Source organism: Muntiacus reevesi, chromosome 2, assembly GCF_963930625.1.
Source record: "Muntiacus reevesi chromosome 2, mMunRee1.1, whole genome shotgun sequence".
Taxonomy (NCBI): Eukaryota; Metazoa; Chordata; class Mammalia; order Artiodactyla; family Cervidae; genus Muntiacus; species Muntiacus reevesi.
Genome location: NC_089250.1, coordinates 186701960 through 186720271, shown reverse-complemented (window position 1 = coordinate 186720271; position 18312 = coordinate 186701960). Strand labels below are relative to the sequence as shown.

At 50.7% G+C, this 18312-nt stretch overlaps 1 protein-coding gene across 2 annotated transcripts in view; it reads right to left on the bottom strand.

The window, feature by feature from the left end:
- ABAT (4-aminobutyrate aminotransferase) overlaps positions 1-7049 on the bottom strand; it is an 86752-nt gene extending 79703 nt beyond the window's left edge. For both annotated transcript variants that reach the window (XR_010661626.1, XM_065924315.1), the window contains exon 1: positions 6916-7049. The gene's annotated coding sequence lies outside the window, so the exon portion shown is untranslated. The remainder of the gene's footprint in view (positions 1-6915) is intronic.
- Between the last annotated feature and the right edge of the window lie 11263 nt (positions 7050-18312).

Sequence of the window (18312 nt, the reverse complement as noted above, 5' to 3'; positions counted from 1 at the left end):
GCCCACCAGGCATCTTGTTAGGCACAAGAAATATGACTTGTTAGGCACAAGAAGTTGTAGACAGACATGCCTGTCTAAGCTTCTAAACCAGTGACTTTCAGCCAGGGGATATCTAGGGATGTCTGGGGAGATTACTGCTGGTCACAACTTGGAGGTAAGCGTGTACTGGCATTGAGGGGGACAAAACCCGGAAATGCGGGTGAACACCCCATAGTACATAGGACGCCCCCACCCACCTCCACCCCCACCCCAGCCGTGGCAATAGTGTAGTAAAAACACTTTGTTCTGGGAATTCCCTGGTGGTCCAGTGGTTAGGACTTGGTGTTTTCAATGCTGGAGCCTGGGTTCAATTCCTGGTTGGGGAACTAAGATTCTGCAAGTTGCAAAGTGTGGCAAAAAAAGAAAAAGAAACTTTGCTCTAAGCTAGGAACCCCTTGAGGGCAGGAACTGTACCGTAGTCACTTTGACATCCCAAAGTCAGGAGACAGGGCCTGACCCCCAGGGGCTAAGCAAACGTTTAAATGCAAGAGGAAATGGTAAGACAAAGATATATTTAGGTATATAAAGCATTCTTACAATAACAACAAAAAGACAAACATCCCAATTCAAAAATGGGCAAAGGACTTGAATGAACCTTTCCCCAAAGAAGATACATAACAGGCCAATTAGCACATGAAAAGATGTTCAATATCACTAATCATTAGGGAAACGAAAATCAAAACCACAGTGAGAAAAAGTAAGAAAAAATATTAAAACCATCCCCCGTAATCAGATACCGCTTCATATTCACTAGAATAAGGTAATACATTGTAATACTAGTAATCGAAAAATAACAAGTGTTGACAAAAATGTGGAAAAAATTGGAACCCTCACACATTGCTGGTGGGCTTGTAAAATGGTGGAGTCTGGCATGGCGGTTCCTCAAAAGGTTAAGTAAAGAGCTACCATGTGACCCAGCAGTTCCACTCCCCAAAGAACGGAAAGCAGATCTTTAAGCTGCAATTTGTACACACATGTCCACGGCTGCATCATTCATAGCCTTCAAAAGTCGGAAGCCCAAATGTCCCTCAACTGACAGACGGATAAACCAACTGATGTATAATCCACAGGATAGAGTATTATTTAACCATGAAAAGGAGCGAAGTACTGATACATGATACCGCAGAGAAGCCAAACCAATACACCACATGTTGGATGATGCCATTTATATGAAACAGTCAGGCCAGGCAAATCTATTGAATCAGAAAGCAGATGAATGGCTGGTTGGCAGGGGCCGGGGGAAGGGAGGGTGACTGCTTCGTGGGGACAAGGTGTCCTTTCGGTATGATAAAAGAGTTCTGGAACTAGAGAGAGGTGACGGTTGCATGACATTGTGAAAGTACTTAATGTCACTGAATTGTACCTTTTAAAATTATTAAGGGATTTACCCGGCAGTCCAGTGGTTAAGATTCTCCACTCCTAATGCAGGGGATATGCGTTTGATTCCTGGTTGGGGAACTAAGATCCCACACGCATTTTTTCAATCACCTGGGGCTTCCTAGGTGGCGTGGTGATAAAGAATTCACCTGCCAATGGGGGAGATGCAAGAGACGCTGGCTTAAACCCTGGGTCGGGAAGGCCCCCTGGAGAAGGAAATAGCAACCCACTCCAGTATTCTTGCCTGGAGAATCCCATGGACAGAGGAGCCTGACGGGGCTACAGTCCATGGGGATGGCAAAGAGCCGGATACAACGGAGTATGCAAGCACTCTCTTGTACACACTGCGCAGTAAATGCTCATCCAGTCTCTACTATGTGCCAGGAACGGTGCTCTGCATCCAGGATGGAAGTGAAAGAGACTCAAATACATGTCTACACCCCAGGGATACAGACAGAGAGGAAACCCAGCCAGCAGTCACAGACCCAAGGAAGCCTCAGAAGTTTAAGCGCTCAGTTCTGAGGATAAAAGGATCCTCGCTGTGGGGAGGCTGGAGGCGGGAAGGGTCAGGGAGACAGTTTTTGAAGGAGTGCAATTTGCCCTTGGGAAGTCGACCCCAAGACAGAGAATGTGTGATTAGAGGCTGCATCAGGCGATGCCATTCCTGGAACGGGTAAGACAGTTTAAAATGCCTGGTGCCTCTAGGAAAGCGAGGCTAGTCAGACATGGTGGAGACAAAGGAGGACACACAGCTCGGAACCTCCTCCTGGACCTTCTGCGGGGATGCAGTGGGGAGCGGGTTGGTGATTCAGCCAGCCGGGTGTTCTGGAAGCCCTCAGGCTCCCCAGCTGTCACCCACGATGCCTCTGTCCCCGGCTTCCTGGCAAGGAGGGCAGGCAAGGAGAGAGAGATGGGGAGAGGAGGGCTCACGCTACTGAAGAGGGACCGCCAGGGGTTTGAACAAGGGCTTCAGCCCATCCTCACAGTGACCCAGGGCTGCGCGCTACCAGTGCACCTCCGTCTGCCTCCCCCGCTTTCTCCCTTTCTTTCTTTATTCCTTCCTTCTCTCCTTCCTTTCAACTACCATTGCCTTTCTAAAGGTGGGAAAATGTGACACTAACGCCTAGGCCGTCATGCTGTGAGGGAAAAAGTGAAGTGAAAGTGTTAGTCGCTCACTCTCTGTGACCCCATAGACTGCAGCCCGCCAGGCCCCTCTGTCCATGGGATTCTCCAGGCAAGAATCCTGGAGTGGGCTGCCGTGCCCTCCTCCAGGGAATTGTCCCCACCCAGGGGCTGAACCAGGTCTCCCGCACTGCAGGCAGATTCTTTACCAGCTGAGCCACCAGGGAAGCCCGCCTCATGCTGGTGGAAGCCCAGTTCAGCTCTGGTCAGTGTGACCTCAGGCCCCACCAAGACGCTGGTGACAAGAATCCCCCGTGGGCAGGGCGGAGGCTCAGCCTGTGGACAGGAGCCCCCAGATTTCCGTCTCCTGGCCCCAGAACTCTAAGGAAGCTCAAAGGCCTGAGTTTTGGTCACTGGAAGCTTCTGGCATGACCACTTCCCAGGAAAGAGGGACTGGGTGTGCAGGAATGTCCAGTCCTCAGACCCTGCCTGCCTCTCTTTCTTGGGGGCCAGGCAGCGGAAAGAGCCCCAGCCTGCTGTGCAGAACTCGGGACGCAGTCATCCCTTGCCATCTTCGTGGCTGGAGGACTCTGATCAAGTCTCAACCTCTGGGGGCTGTGCCCGGCTCATCTTTAATGCACGATAAGCTGGCTGAAGGATCCTGTTTCCTCTTCCTCCCCCATGGATAGATACACACACACACACACACACACACACACACAGAGGCCCCTTTCACATTTCTCACTTCCCTATGTGTATGTACATACACTTACTAAAATACCTATATATCGATCCTGTGACTTTATCATTTTCACTAAATGATGTCCTAGAGATCTCTCCAGGTCAGGAACATAGTTCCACCCCATTCTCCTAAAAAGATGGCTTCCTTTTCCCACATAATGGAACCCCTTCCCATCTTGGATTGCCAAGCCCTTGGGTGAACATTCCTGTGTTGGCCTAGCATTTCTACAGGAGATTCTTTCTTAATCGTGGGATGGCTGGGCCCCAGAGCATGCAGTTAAAATTCTGAGACTGCTAAAGCAACTGAGAAGGCTCCAGAACTAGGTTATTTCTAAAACTGTCTTTGACTTCCAGCAGGGACAGTTGCTTTGACTTCTAGCAGGGATGGGGTAATGCTGTTAGCAGAGTCCTTTAACCTCCTTGGGCCTCAGTTTGCTCACCTGTAAAATGGGAAACCTACGCACATGCAGGTGCTCTGGATTTTCCTGTTGAAATGTGAGGGGTTAATATTGCCCTCAAAATCAGGAGGCTCAGCAGTTGACACACAACCTCTATGATGCACAAAGTGGAACGAGGAGCCTGGGTAAGAAGGATGCTCTCCTAAGGTCAATCATCTGCTATGAGTGGAGTATCTACGTTAGATCAGCAGTTCTCAATGTGAGGAGGGGGATTTTGCCCCCCAGAGGACATGCTTGGAGACGATTTTAGTTGTCACTAGAAGTGGTTGCGACTGGCTTTATGGGTAAAGGGTAAGGATGCCTCTCCACACCCTACCATGCACTGACAGCCCCCCTCCCCACCCCTTGCAACACAGAATGATCAGGCCCCAAATGGCAACATGGTTGATTAAAAAAAAGAAAACCCTGCTCTAGACCTATCTCTTATCTAATGCCTAGCCCCTCCCCCCACCAACAAGCCCATTTCAAAGATGAGGAAACTGAGGCTCAGAGAGGCGGATGACCTGCCCAAGGTTGCCCAGCCAGCGGTAACGGAAGTAGATCCCCGGCTCCATCTGACTTTAGGGTCTGGGGTGCATTCCACATCCTGTACCATCTCTCTGGGAAGACACCATCCTAGTCTCCAAGCAAGAGCAGACTGTTCGCTGCTTGACAGATGATCTACATTGTGAGCCATAAGTCTTACCTAAAAGCATAAGCTCCCTACCCAGGTTTAGAGGTTTTATGACTTGTCATAATCACTGCTTCCCCTCACTTGCCATATGCTATGTACTTTACCAAGACGAACTCATTTTACCCTAATAAGGGTGCTAAGGGAATTAGTTGCAGAAAGGTTAATAATTTCACCAACACACAAACGAAGTAGCAAATCTGGGCTCTGACCCTGAATAGAGGGGGCAGAGATGGATCCCTCAACCCCCATTGCACTATGCTTCTCCTTCATACTGTGAACTTTCTCCTTGGCACCTTGAACTTGGATCCCTGCTCCAACTTGGAGCACTGCCAAGCCCTCAGCTGGAGGCAGGGGGGAGTCCCCACCTCAAGACCCTCCCATCTGTAGGGACTGGGTTGCTGCTGCTCCGTGGGGGTTTAATGCCTCAGGAAAAGAAGTAGGCTCTGAGCTAGGATGGGAGATGACAGCAGAGAACTTGGGGCACAGGGAAAAGGCAGGGATGGAGAGGGAGGGGCCCCTGGGGGGAGGGGCTGTGACTTCCTTTGCGGGGGTGGGGGGTGCTGTCCAAAGAGCCTGGAGCAAGCCTCGCCTGCAACAGATACTCCGGCAGCAGCATCGGCTCCAGACTAATACACCTGATCTCACTTGCCATCCTGAGTCCATCTGGATTCTGGCAAGCCTAGATGTGGCAGCTGGCTCAATAAAACGATGCCATGGGCTGAGTGGGGAAGTGCAGGGGCCTGGGGATAGATTCTGTGCAGCGGCCTGCTGGGGGAGAGCACCGAGTTTCAGCTGTGTCCCCTCCTAGCGGAGTGACATTGGCAGAGCCTCTGCACCACCTCTGACGAGTTGGGGAGCCTGGTGCCCAACTACCTTGGTTCTAAATGTGAGGACGGGAGGTAGTATTCCGGACCCTGCCGGCCCACAAGTCCCAGAGAGGCTGTGACCAGCTTCACCACCCACTGGCTAGGTGACCTTGAGCAAGTCTCTTCCCGTCTTGGTGCCCCTGCTTGCTCAACTGTCAAATGAAGGAGCAAGATCTTTGGTCTCGAGTCCCTGGGAGGTCTAAGGTCTCCAGATTGCACCATTTCTCTCTTTTCGGGGCTGACCTCTTTGGGCGTCTGGGACACACACTTCTCCTTTCTCCACCTCTCAGCTGCAGCTCCAAAGCAAAGCTCCTTGCTTTTCCTCCTCTGCCGCCACCCCCTACTCTGACCGGCCGGATCAAAGCAGCTCCCTGCCCCTGTCAGGTCACCACCAACCTGTCCCTTAGTCCAGCTTCATCAAAGCCAGTCCGATGGATGGTTCCTGCAGCATCTCTCTTGGCTAAAGGCCTAGGGAATTCCAGCGGGCAATGCCCACAGGAGCTAGGAAGGGGGAGCCCCAAGAGGCAAGTGGGGGCCCTTCTCTCTGCATGGACACCCTCTTCTCCAGGAGAGGGGTTGGCTGTCTCAGGGGAGGATATTTGGAACACAGTCCTTTGTGTATGTGTGTGTGTGTGTGTTGGGGGGGGGGGTCCTCACTGGTCCTGCTGCCTCAGAGGCCATCTCTGGTGACAGTTTGGAGGCTCCGGGAACCATCTCTAGCTGAGGAGCCCAGCTCTAAGGGTTTCAGTCTGCTCTTGTCTCTGGCCACGGTGGGAGAGGAAAGGAGAGATGGGATTAGGTGGAGTAGAGAGGTGGGAGAGATAGGACAGGGTAGGGGGTAGTTAATGGGATGGGATTGTGTGAAAGGTTACAGAGGGGCGGGGTGAGCTGTGTGGCTTGGTCCAGACGGGGACCGAAACCCTTGCCCTGTTTCTGAATGTGAAAACCCCTCCTCTTACATCTTGAGAAAGAGGAGTAATCTTCCAAATGCCTTAAGTGTGAAGGTGTTCGAGGCAATCAACCTTCTCTCTCTGATGGATGAAGAGGGGTTGGGGTGGGGGGAGATAGGGAATTGAGTCTAGCTTCTGAGTTGGGGCGTGTGTGCACAGGGAGGTCTGTACTGGACTTGAGGGTTACATGCAGCGTCTCTGGCCAGCGATATCCCTCTCTTAGGGAGGGGCTTATTTTCCCTCCTGGAGGAAGCACCCCTTTATCTCCGAGCTGAGAAGGGAGGGTGGGGAGAAGAATCCAAACTTAGTTTTTTAGGGACGGGGGAGAGGCATGCGTCTCCAAAGAAATGATGGGCCCTAGAAACCCGGGGAGGCTGGAACCCACTTTGGGGGCGGAGGGAAGCACGTTCCATTCCAAGGGGGAATGTGGGGAAAGCAATCTTATTTTTAGAGCCGGGGGGCCAGGAAGGAAGGGCCCATTTCCGAAGGGAAAAGGAAACTATTTTGTTCTCTGGACGGTGGACAGCTCTCTCTTTTCGGGGGAGAGGGGCCCGCGTCTCAGAAAGATGAGGGCTCGGTCTCTTAAGAGAAGATGCCCCGTTTTTGCTCCCTGGGGGGCAGGGCCGAAGGATTCCATCTCAGCTCGCGCGCAAGGGCTCGCCTCACGCGACCCGGCGCCTGGTCCTTACCTCCAGGCCTCTGCTCCAACGTGCGGACTCCGATCCGCTCCGACTTGAGCGATCCGCGCCCTGCGCTCAGGCGGCGCCCGGTCTCTGCCCCGCTTCCCCCAGCGACTCGCCGGGCTCCTGGGCTCCGCCGAGCCGCGCTGGCCAATCAGCGCTGCGGGTCCCGGCCCTCGCGCGCGCCGCCGCCAATGAGCGCGCCCGCCACGGGCCACCGCCCCCGGGAGGGCGGGGGAAGGCGGGCCGGGGGCAGAGTCCGGCCTCCCGGGGGCGGAGGAACCGGGGGCCCGGAGGAGGGACCGCGAAGGCCAGGATGGAGGAGCCGGGTTGTGACCGCGGCGGCGAGAAGCCTCAGCCGAGCTGGGGTGTGGGGAGTCCGTCTCTGAAATGGGGGGTAGGAGGGGAGGCTCTATAGGCTGGTTTAACCTAGACCTTAATTGCCTCCTGCCCCTTTTCTGGATACTGGGGTCTGCGGATGTGTGTAGCTGCTCCCTCTGCACCATGCGCCTTGGATCTCGGGCTCCGGAAACCTAGATTCAGAGTTAGACAAGGTTCCGTAAGAAAGGGAGGGAGAAAGAGCATAGGGTCCCCCTCCGACTCCCCCGCCCCCCACGCACACCCTCCCTCCGTGCAAGTGCTCGGGGCCTTCTCGCTCTCAGCTCCCAGCTAGTGCATCCTTGGGGCAGTGCAAAGATCACTGGATTAGGAGTCCATGCTTCCTGCTGCACGTTCTCGGGCAGGTCACTCTGCCTCTCTGATCCTCAATAGTGGAGACAGCAGTGATAACACCCCCTTCATGAGCACAAGTGAGAGGGTAGATGTGATGAAACTGCCTTCACAAAAATTAAAGTGCTATATGAAAACTAAATAATACTAAAGTGTGAATGACTCCTAACCCAGTAGCTTTCTAAAGGTATTTGGAAAGAGGATGCAGTCGTTCAATGGTAAAATCAAAGACACAGGAAACTACCCATCAGAACAAGAGCTCACCAGTGCTCATGATGAATAGCTGTTCCTGAATTCAAAATGCCAGGAAAGAATACAGCTTGGGTTTCCCCACTCAGCCTGATCAGGTAACTATTTCCTTTGTCTGTTTGCATCTTGCAAAACCCTGAGGTCCTGCCTTCCATGAATCCAGGCGGCCTGGTCTCTGATTAGGTGAGCAGGACTATAGTGCTGGGAATTAAGATAAATATAAAGCAAAAAAAAAAAAAGGGGGGGGTCTTCCTAGGTGACTCAGTGGGTAAAGAATTCACCTGCAATGTAGGAGACTCAGGTTCGATCCTTGGGTTGGGAAGATCCTCTGGAGGAGGAAATGGCAACCCATTCCAGTATTCTTGCCTGAAGAATCCCATGGACAAAACAGCCTGGTGGGCTACAGTCCATGGGGTGACAGAGTTGGACACGACTAAAGCAACTGAGCACCCCAAAGCAAACAAATACGTTTAAAAACTGCTGAACAAACCACCTGCCCTCTAGTGTGGTCTGTGACTACAGGGACCAAAAGAAACAATAAGTAAGAATAGGAGGGCTTACTGGTGGTCCAGTGGCTAAGAATCTGCCTGCCAGTGCAGGGGACATGGGTTTAATCCCTGCTCTGGGAAAATCCCACATGCAGAGAGGCAACTAACACCGTGGACAACAACTACTGAAGCCTGCGAGCTCTGGGGCCTGGGCTCCAGAATGAGAGAAGCCACGGCAGTGAGAGGCCGGTGCACCACTGCTAGACAGTAGCCCCAGCTCACTGCAGCTAGAGAAAGCCTGAGTGCGGCAACGAAGACCCAGTGCAGCCAAAAAGAGGAGTAACACAAAGGAATCGCTGGAAAATAGCACGGAACAACAGTTCTGCTAAAACCGAGAGCTTTGCCAGTCCCTTAGGTATGCTGATGCTGTCACCTTGCAGAACTTTATGAGGCCTGGGTTAGAAATTTTTCCTTAAAACCCAAGCCATGCAGATAATCCCTTTTACTGTCCAAAGAAATAAAACGGTCAGTAAATATGGAAGGGAGGAAGGTTTGCCAAAGAAAGACAAGTTAAAGAGATGGAAAATTTCATTTACCAAAATGGCCTCATTTTTATTATTATCATTAGCACTATTTGTGGAGGTTTCAGGGAAGTGGACAATTTCATAAATTGCTGTAGGGAATATCAATGTTCAAAGCCTTTCTGGGAAGAAGCTGAGTATTCCTATTCAAAAAATCTGAAAAATAAGCTTACCCTTTGACCTAGCAGTTAAATCTCTATGAATTTATCCTAAAACAATGAAAGGTGCTAAAGTTTAGGGATAAAGTAGGTTTACTGTAATTTCGTTTCTTGTATCAAAAAACTGGAAACGACTTATAAGTACTTATAAGTACAACAGGTACTCAGAAAGGACATCTGTTGCCTGAAATTAAAGTGAAAGTGAAGTCGCTCAGTCGTGTCCGACTCTTTGCGACCCTGTGGACTGTAGCCTACCAGGCTCCTCCATCCATGGGATTCTCCAGGCAAGAGTACTGGAGTGGGTTACCATTTCCTCCTCCAGGGGATCTGCCCCACCCAGGGATCGAACTTGCATCTCCCGCATTGCAGGTGGATTCTTTTACCACTGAGCCACTAGAGAAGCCCCTGTCTATCACACTGGAGAGCACCAATATAGATGATATATAGATCAACAGACTGAATAAAATAAGTGCCCACTAGTAGAAGTAGTTATCTCTGCATGTTAAAATTGTGGGTGACTATACTTTTATCTGTATGTTACTAATTTCTAATTATTCTATATAACTATATTATTCTATATAACTATATATATGTGTATATATACACACATTGCTTTTGTACTAAGAACAAATAGTTAACATGAGAAACAAAAAGCAAAAGTGTAAGTGAAATGCAACCCACCATCAGTTAACAAGACCCACAAGCTGGTCTATAAAATGGGGTTTACACTGTAAATGGTAGAAAAAAAAATCAAAAGAAGAATATTTTGTATGGCAAGAAAATCGCATAAAATTCACATTTCATTGTGCATGAAGTTCTACTGGAACATAGCCGCACCCACCGACTTCTGGAGGTCTGTGGCTGTCTTTGTGCTACCACGGCAGAGCCGAGGAGCAGTTGCAACAGAGACCATACAGCCTGCAAAGCCAAAAATATCTACCATCTGGCGTTTTCAGGAAAAGTTTGCCAAGCCCTGGTCTAAGGCAATGGGGGGAGACAAAGTGGGTGGCGTCGTCTTCATTCATCTGTTCATTCATTCATTCGTCTACGTTTGGAGCATCACTGTGGGTTAGGGCCTGGCACGGGACATTCAGGAGGTGCTGTGTTGTTTCTGCTTTGGGGAGCCTGTGAGAAGGATATTTAGAGCCAGGTGCTTTGCAAGCTGATTCTCAAATAGCTTCATTGTAACACTTGCGAAGAAAACTGTTGGCAGGTGGGGAAAGCCCTGCTCACCTTAGTTTTGCCTGCATTTCCCACAGCCCCATGGTTTTCCTGTGGGGCCGCTTGGGGCTCCAGGTGTCTTCCAGGGGCTGACTGAGATCCAGTAGCTAAGTCGTGTCTGACTCTTTGTGATCCCATGGGCTGCAGCATGCCAGGCTTCCCTGTCCTTCACCAACTCCCGGAGTTTGCTCAAACTCATGTCCATTAAGTCAGTGATGCCATCCAACCATCTCATCCTCTGTTGCCCCCTTCTCCTCCAGCCCTCAATCTTTCCCAGCATCAGAGTCTTCCAATAAGTCAGCTGTTTGCATCAGGTGGCCAAAGTATTCGAGCTTCAGCTTTAGCATCAGTCCTTCCAGTGAACATTCAGGGTTGATGTCCTTTAGGATTGACAGGTTTGATCTCCTTGCAGTCCAAGGGACTCTCAAGAGTCTTCTCCAACACCACAGTTTGAAAGCATCAATTCTTCAGTGCTCAGACCTCTTTATAGTCCAACTCTCACATCTGTACATGGCTACTGGAAAAACCATAGCTTTGACTAGATAGACCTTTGTCGACAAAGTGATGTCTCTGCTTTCTAATACAGTGTCTAGGTTGTCATAGCTATTCTTCCAAGGAGTGTCTTTTGAGACCCAGGATGGGAACTCCTTAATATCTTTTTTTTAAAGATATTTATTTATTTGGCTGCACCAGGTCTCCGGGTTGTGGCAGGAGGGATCTTCCATCTTCGTTGCAGCATATAACGTTGACATATTCTCCATTCTCCTCTGCAGCCACAAGCAGGTGACAGCCCTCCCCTCCATGCCACGGTCCTATGTGTCACCAAGGGCCTGACATCTACCATGCTGGGTCCCGAGCGGAATGCCCGTGACCCTCGCCTGCCTCAGCCCATCCTCGAGTCTGTGACACCACACAGCAAGTAAAGCTGGATGGTTCCATGTGAACAAATGTGACCTTTGAGGTCTGGAGCCCTTAGAGGCTGTACTGGAGACTACTCACTGGGTGCCCACCCAGCCCTGCCGCTCACAGGCCCAGGGGTCCCTGGGGCCGCTCCTCCTCTCTGACCCTCAGTTTTGCTCTTGTTTTTTGTTTAGTTGCTCAGTCATGTCTGACTATTTGCGACCTCATGGACTGTAGCCCGCCAGGCTCCTGTGTCCATGGAATTCTCCAGGCAAGAACACTGGAGCGGGTTGCCATTTCCTTCTCCAGGGGATCTTCCTGACCCAGGGATTGAACCCGCGTTTCCAGCATTGGTAGGAGGATTCCTTCCTGCCGAGACACATGGGAAGCCCTGACCTTCTGTTTCCTTGCCCATAAGAAGAGGTGGTACTGCAAGATGTGTCTGCCCAGCAAGGAGGTTAGACGGTTGTTTCCCCTTGATTTCCTGTGTCCGTCTGCTGGCTCAAGCACGGGGCTCACCCCTAGTTCTCAGGATCCTTACTGTTAAAAGACCTCAAAGTCACACGATCCCATGGGATCCCAGGAGGCAGGCCCTGTGACAGAGCTTTCCAGATGGAGTGTGTCCTACACGTGTAAGGAACGACTATTAACCTAGCCCAGGGTCAGTACCTGGGATGCCTGGCTCTGTCTGGAGCGGGTTTGGGTTGTCACGAGCAGGGGAGGAGGGAGGCGCTGCTGGAACCGAATGCAAGGAGGCCTGAGATGCTGCTCAGGGTCCCTAGTGCACAGGACGGGCCGCAACAAAGAGCTGTCTGGCCCCAAACGGCAAGCCTTCTGTGTGTGCTTTTTTGGGGGGGCTGTGCTGGGTCTTTGCTGCTGCGAGGGCATTTCTCTACTTGTGAGCAGGGGCTGCTCTCTAGTTCCAGGGCTCGGGCTTCTCATTGCAGCGGCTCCTCTGGAGGAACACAGCTCTGGCTTCTCAGGCTTCAGCCGTTGCAGCTTCTGGGCTCTAGAGCACAGTGGTTGTGGTGAGCAGGTTCAGTTATTCCATGGCATGTGGGATCTTCCCGAATCAGGGATAAACTTGAGTCTTCCGCATCAGCAGGCAGATTCTTCACCATTGAGCTACCAGAGAAACACTGTTTATATATATACATAATTTTTTTTTTTTTACCACACCACGGAGCATGTGGGATCCTAGTTCCCAGACCAGAGATCGAACCTGTGCCCCTTGCAGTGGAATCTCGGAGTCCTAACCGCCAGACTGCCAGGAAACATCCCCTTGGGCAAGTTTTAATCTCTCTGAGTTGCAGTTTCTTCATCTGGAAAATGTAATAGTGCTTAGTCCTGAAGGTCGTGATGAGGTGTAGAGAACCTGTGTAAAGCGTCCTGCTCTACAAATACAGCCAGAAAAATAGGAGGTGTGGGGGGACCCCTCCCCATCTCTTGATTTTCGTTCTCGCTCTTCCCCCACAGGGCTGCCTTCCCCCTGGAACATCCAGGGGTGCGTTGTCGTGGAAACCTTTCAGGGATGGTGCACTCAAGAGCTCGAACGATTTTTTTTCCTCCCCAAAATAACCCATCCTGTCAGTCAAATAACACTTAGGCAAAATGGTTCGACAAGTGAGGTGGTTTTACATCATTAGCTGCTTGGGGAGTTTCCATCCCCCACTGAGACAGGCAGTTAATAGAAATGCGACAGTGAACAATTAGTAAGAGTGATGGTGATGGTGATGGCAGTGGTGATGAAGGTGAAAATGATGACCGCCGTCTCTGTGCCTCTCCTGAATCAGGTGGTGAGCCACATGCTTTACATGCTTATCAAGTACCATCTTTAAGAGACACAGATATCGAGGCTCAGAGAAACGAGTGTTGGGCTGGTCTGAGCCCAGTTCAGACGCCAGGCCCACGCTCTAGCCACCCATCTTTATTGCATTTCAGGAGCCGCCAGCAGAGGAGGGTAGGGGAAGGAAGGCTCAGTTCCTTTTGTCCCTGACCCCTGCATCCAAACCATCAGCTCCAGGCTCTCTTGTGGTAAGGGGGAAGCTAGAAATGCCTCAGTCTGCCCACAGGACCCATTTCTGAGCTTGACTCTTTGGTCCAGACACTCTGGCCCCAGAGGAATGGTCCTGTGTGGCTCCGATGTCCACTGGTTCCTAAGGCCTGAGGCAGAGTCACATCTCGGTCCTGGCCTATCAGACCCTCGGCTCTATCCCAGCACAATGTCATAACACAGTCTCTAGTCCACAGGGTTCCTGATTGCCTTCAGACAAACAGTCCCCACCTCGGGCAAAAGGGTAACTGGAAGAATGCTGGCCACAGAGCCAGGCAGACCTGGGCTCAGATCCCACTCTTGTTACTTCAGAGTCGTGTGACCTCAGACAGCCTACATGTGCTCTTCGAGCCTCAGCTTACCTATCTGTAAAATGGGTTCAGGGTTGGTGGGCTGATAAATGAGAGCCATGGTGTGTGTTAGTCGCTCAGTAGTGTCCGAGTCTTTGTGACCTCAAAGACTGTAGCTTGTCAGGCTCCTCTGTCAATGGGATTTTCCAGGCAAGAAGACTGGAGTGGGTAGCCACTCCTTTCTCCAGAGGGGATCTTCCTGACCCAGGGATCGAACCTGGGTTTCCCACATTGTTGGCAGATTCTTTACCATCCAAGCCACCAGGAAGCCAGGCTTGATCTGAATTAGGGTATGGGCTTAGCTGGGTGCTGGCCGCTCTTGGAACTAATGTGCCATCGGATAATGTAGTGTGGGTTGGGTAGAGAGTCCCCCCGTGACTCTTGGGGTCCGCTTGGGAGAGGCTGCCAGTGGCCAAGGGGACAGACGACTGTGTCCTGGATTCCTCACTGCAGTTCCTGCTGTCGATTCATGAGGCTGGGGCGCCACCTCGTGGCGAGAGGCCTCCAGGGGCCAGCTCGGAGGCGAGGTGGGAGGAGAAAAGGAGTTTTCAGACCTCCTTTGTCACCTCAGGTTGGGGCCGAGCAGGGAGGCCGGGGAGCCCTGGTTCCCAAGCGGTTCATTCATCCGAATCTCCCAGAGGAGCAGTCTACTCAGGTCTGTTTTATGTTTTTTAATATTGGAGCATAGTTTATTAACAATATGTATTGTTGATCAGTTGCTCAGTCACATCTGACTCTTTACGACCTCATGGACTGCAGCGCACCAGGCTTCCCTGTCCTTCACTGTCTCCCGGAGTTCGCTCAAACTCAAGTCATTGAATCAATGATGCCACCCAACCATCTCATTCTCTGTCGCATCTCATCTTCTTAACAATATGTGTTAATTACTTTTAAAAATTTACTAAAAAAAAACACCAAACAATGTTGTGTTAGTTTCAGGTGCACGGCAAAGTGATTCAGTTATACAGATACATGTATCTGTTATTTTTCAAATTCCTTTTCCCATTTAGGTTGTTACAGAATATTGAGCAGCTTTCTCGGTGCCATATAGTAGGTCCTTGTCATCTCATAAATATAGCAGTGTGTACATGTCCATCCTAAACTCCCAATCTATCTAAACCATGTTTTCTTTTTTTAAACAATCTTTTTTTTTTAATTTAAAGAGTTCTCTTTATTTATTTTGGCTGCACCTTGCAGCAGGTGGGATCTTAATTCCCCTACCAGGGCTTGAACCCGTGCCCCCTGCATTGGAAAGGGGAGTCTTCACCACTGGACCACCAGGGAAGTCCTCTCTCAGGCTTTCTCATGTTCTGAGGTCACCATCTTTCTAGGTGGCTCCTCACTGCCCAGGTGTTTAGGGACTTATGTGCTATGTACGATTCTTTTTCAAGTCCCCAAACTATGCTTACCTCCCAGTGGTGTGAGCCTTGAAGTGATGGGGAAGCAAGTTTAGTAGGTTGAGTTCTAATTAATTAAGGTTTTACAATATGGGGCGGGCTTCCCTGGTGGCTCAGATTGTAAAGAATCTGCCTGCAATGCGGCAGACTTGGGTTCCATCTCTGGGTTGGGAAGTTCCCCTGGAGAAGGGCATGGCAACCCACTCCAGTTTATTCTTGCTAGAGAATTCCATGGACAGAGGAGCTGGTGGGCTACAGTCCATGAGGGTTTCAAAGAGTCAGACATGACTGAGTGACTAACACACACTCGCACACACAATACAGAGGGCAGCTTAAGAATAACGTTAGATTGTAATCATTATAACTCTGCTGCTTAAAATCAGCAAGCTTTCCCTATGGGAAACAAACTCAAGATCCATTTGGATCAGGCATCTATCAATCAACAGAGACTGATTTTTTTCCATTAATTCATTTGTCCACTGCACTGCACTGGTTTATTCCTATGGGTATAATCATCAAAGGTGGGATTGTTTCTTTCTCTGATTCCTATGCTCTTTCCAATCATCCGTCAACATTTTCTGATCAGCACAGAAACCAGAGTCACCAGGTGCCAGATTGTTTTGACGAGAAGAGTGTGAGGGGACAGAGGCCCGAGCCTTTAGGGCTTCTTCCATCACCCAAGCCCACAGGTCTCTTTTTGGTCTGAGGGGCTGACCTCGCCCTTTGCGGTGTTATTTTTTTAGAAGCATTTTATTTGTCTGTGCTGGGTATTTGTTGCATGTGCAGTATTTAGTTACGGCATGCAGACCCTTAGTTGTGGCATGTGGGATCTAGCTCCCTGACCAGGGATCAAACCCAGCCCCCCTGTATTGGGAGTTCAAAGTCTTAGCCACTGGACCACCAGTGAAATCGCCTGTGGCTTTAACAGAGGGTTAAAATGCACAAAGCCAGCTGGTTGAGTTCTCAGTCTGCTGGTAGAGACACTGTGTGTGTGCATGCTTAGTTGTTTAGTTGTGTCTGACTCTTTGCAACCCTTTGGACTGTGGTCTGCCAGGCTCCTTTGTCCATGGGATTCTCCAGGCAAGACTTCTGGAGTGGGTTGCTATGCCCTCCTCCAAGTGATCTTCCCAACCCAGGAATCGGGCGGGGGGAGGGGGGGAGAGAGAGAGAGAGAGAGAGAGAGAGACTGTAACATCGTTTAAAAGTTTGCAGATTTAAAAACAGTTTGTGGATTTCAAAGCCACCAGTTGGCTGCTCCAGTGTTTCAGGGAAGAATCACTAATGGATGGATACTGGCTTTGAGGCACTGTACCGCCATGCTAGATGGGAAATGGTTCAGAATGAGGAGCCTCTCCCAGGTTCTCGCTGGGACCAAGGGTGAACTGCTGCCTTCTTCCCTCATCTGTGGTGTAACTACCTGCTCAGCACCTGAGCCCGGGTTTGACCCTGCAGTCATACTCCTGAGATCTAATACCACTCTTGTGTAGCTTTCTAGAAGGCTGCGGGCACTGCATGCATGGCACTGTCATCCCATCAGGAGACCAGTGCCGGGGCACCCCGGACAGCTGCTGCAGTTGAGCGCCCAGATGCCTAAGGGTCACCTTGATATAGAGACCAGCAAGCTGGGGTGCCTGTAAGGAGCTTAGTATCAGAGTCACAGAGGGCCAGGATCGGCCCGCCAGCGCATGATCAGCCCCACACATGAGGGTCCCACCACAGATGGGCAGACACGACATCCCACTTCAGCTCCACCCTGTATGACAGGGGTCCCCAACCTCTGGGATCTAATGCTTGATGATCTCAGGGGGAGCTGGTGTAATCATAATAGAAATATAAAGTGCACAATAAATGTCACGTACTTGATTCATCCCCAAACCATCTAAGCCCCCGCCCCTCGCCCACTACCTCACTCCGTGGAAAAATTGTGTCCCATTAAGCCCATCCCTGGTGCCAAAAAGGTTGGGGGCCACTGATACTGCATGAGATACCTGGGCCCCGAGATTGTTTCCCAGGAAGCAGGTTCCCCTACCGGCAGTGTCGAGGGTGACTTGCCTGTTCCTCCTAAAGGCCACCCAAGTCCTCCAAAGTGACTTTTGTGTATAACACGGAGCTGGGGATTTTAGGCAGGTCTGTTCAATGCGCCTCTTCAGATTTGCTCTCTGTCCAGCTATTGTGTCTGTTTTCCCCACCCCCCCCTCTGGCTGCACTGCTTGGTTTTCAGGATCTTAGTTCCCCCACCAGGGACTGAACCCGGGTCATGGCAGTGAAAGCATGCAGTCCTAACCACTGGGCTGCCAGGGAATTCCCAGCACCCCTTTTACTGACACGGATAGGAAGAGACGGCTCTCGGTGATTCCATCCAGCAGGAGAAGATGACAATCAGACCAAATCATGCGGGCCACAGTGTACAAATGGAAAATGCTCCCACCCCATCGAGTCTGCATTGGGCCAATACCTGCCATCTAGTAAAAACCTCCCCGGTTCATCTTTTTAAAAAAATTAAAATATATACATATTTAACTATTTATTCAACTGTGTCAGGCCTCGGTTGTGTGTGTGGAATTGTATCATATGGGAACAACTCTAGTTGTGGCGCTCAGGCTCAGCAGTTGTGGCATTTGGGCTTAGTTGCTCCAGGACATGAGGGATCTTAGTTTCCTGATCAGGGATCACACGTGTGTCCTCTGCACTGCAAGGCGAATTCTCAGCCACTGGACCACCAGGGAAGTCCCCTGGTGCATCTTCCTCGGCTTATCTAATGTCATCTTTGCAGTAACTCCATGAAATGGGGTCTTACCATCTTACAGATGAGGAAGCTGAGGCTCAGAGAGACTAGGTTGTTTGTCCAAGGTCACCTGGCTGGTCCATGGCAGAGCTAGGACTGAACCCAGATCTGCCCAACCCCAGAGTCTGTGCTCTCAACCAGGGATGACCTGTGGTCCCTTGACCAGAAGCACCAGCGTCACCTGGGAGCCTGTTAAATTGTAGCATGGAGCCCCGATCGGGACTGAGAAGCTGTGTTTGTCAAAACCCTGGGTGACTCGCATGCATAGGATTTGAGAAGTGCTGGGCCTGTATCATTCCTGTTTGTCAGTTTTACCAAATATTTCCCAGGCAGGCTTGAACCATCAAGTCCCCTCCCTGGGCTGTATATCTTCTGAAAATGCTAGAATATGTCCAAAACAAAAATTGAGTCCAATGGCCTGGATTAATTCCTTACCCTAGTACAACATCTCGATGGTCTGATGATTCTGAAATATCACTGCCAAACAGGCACTTC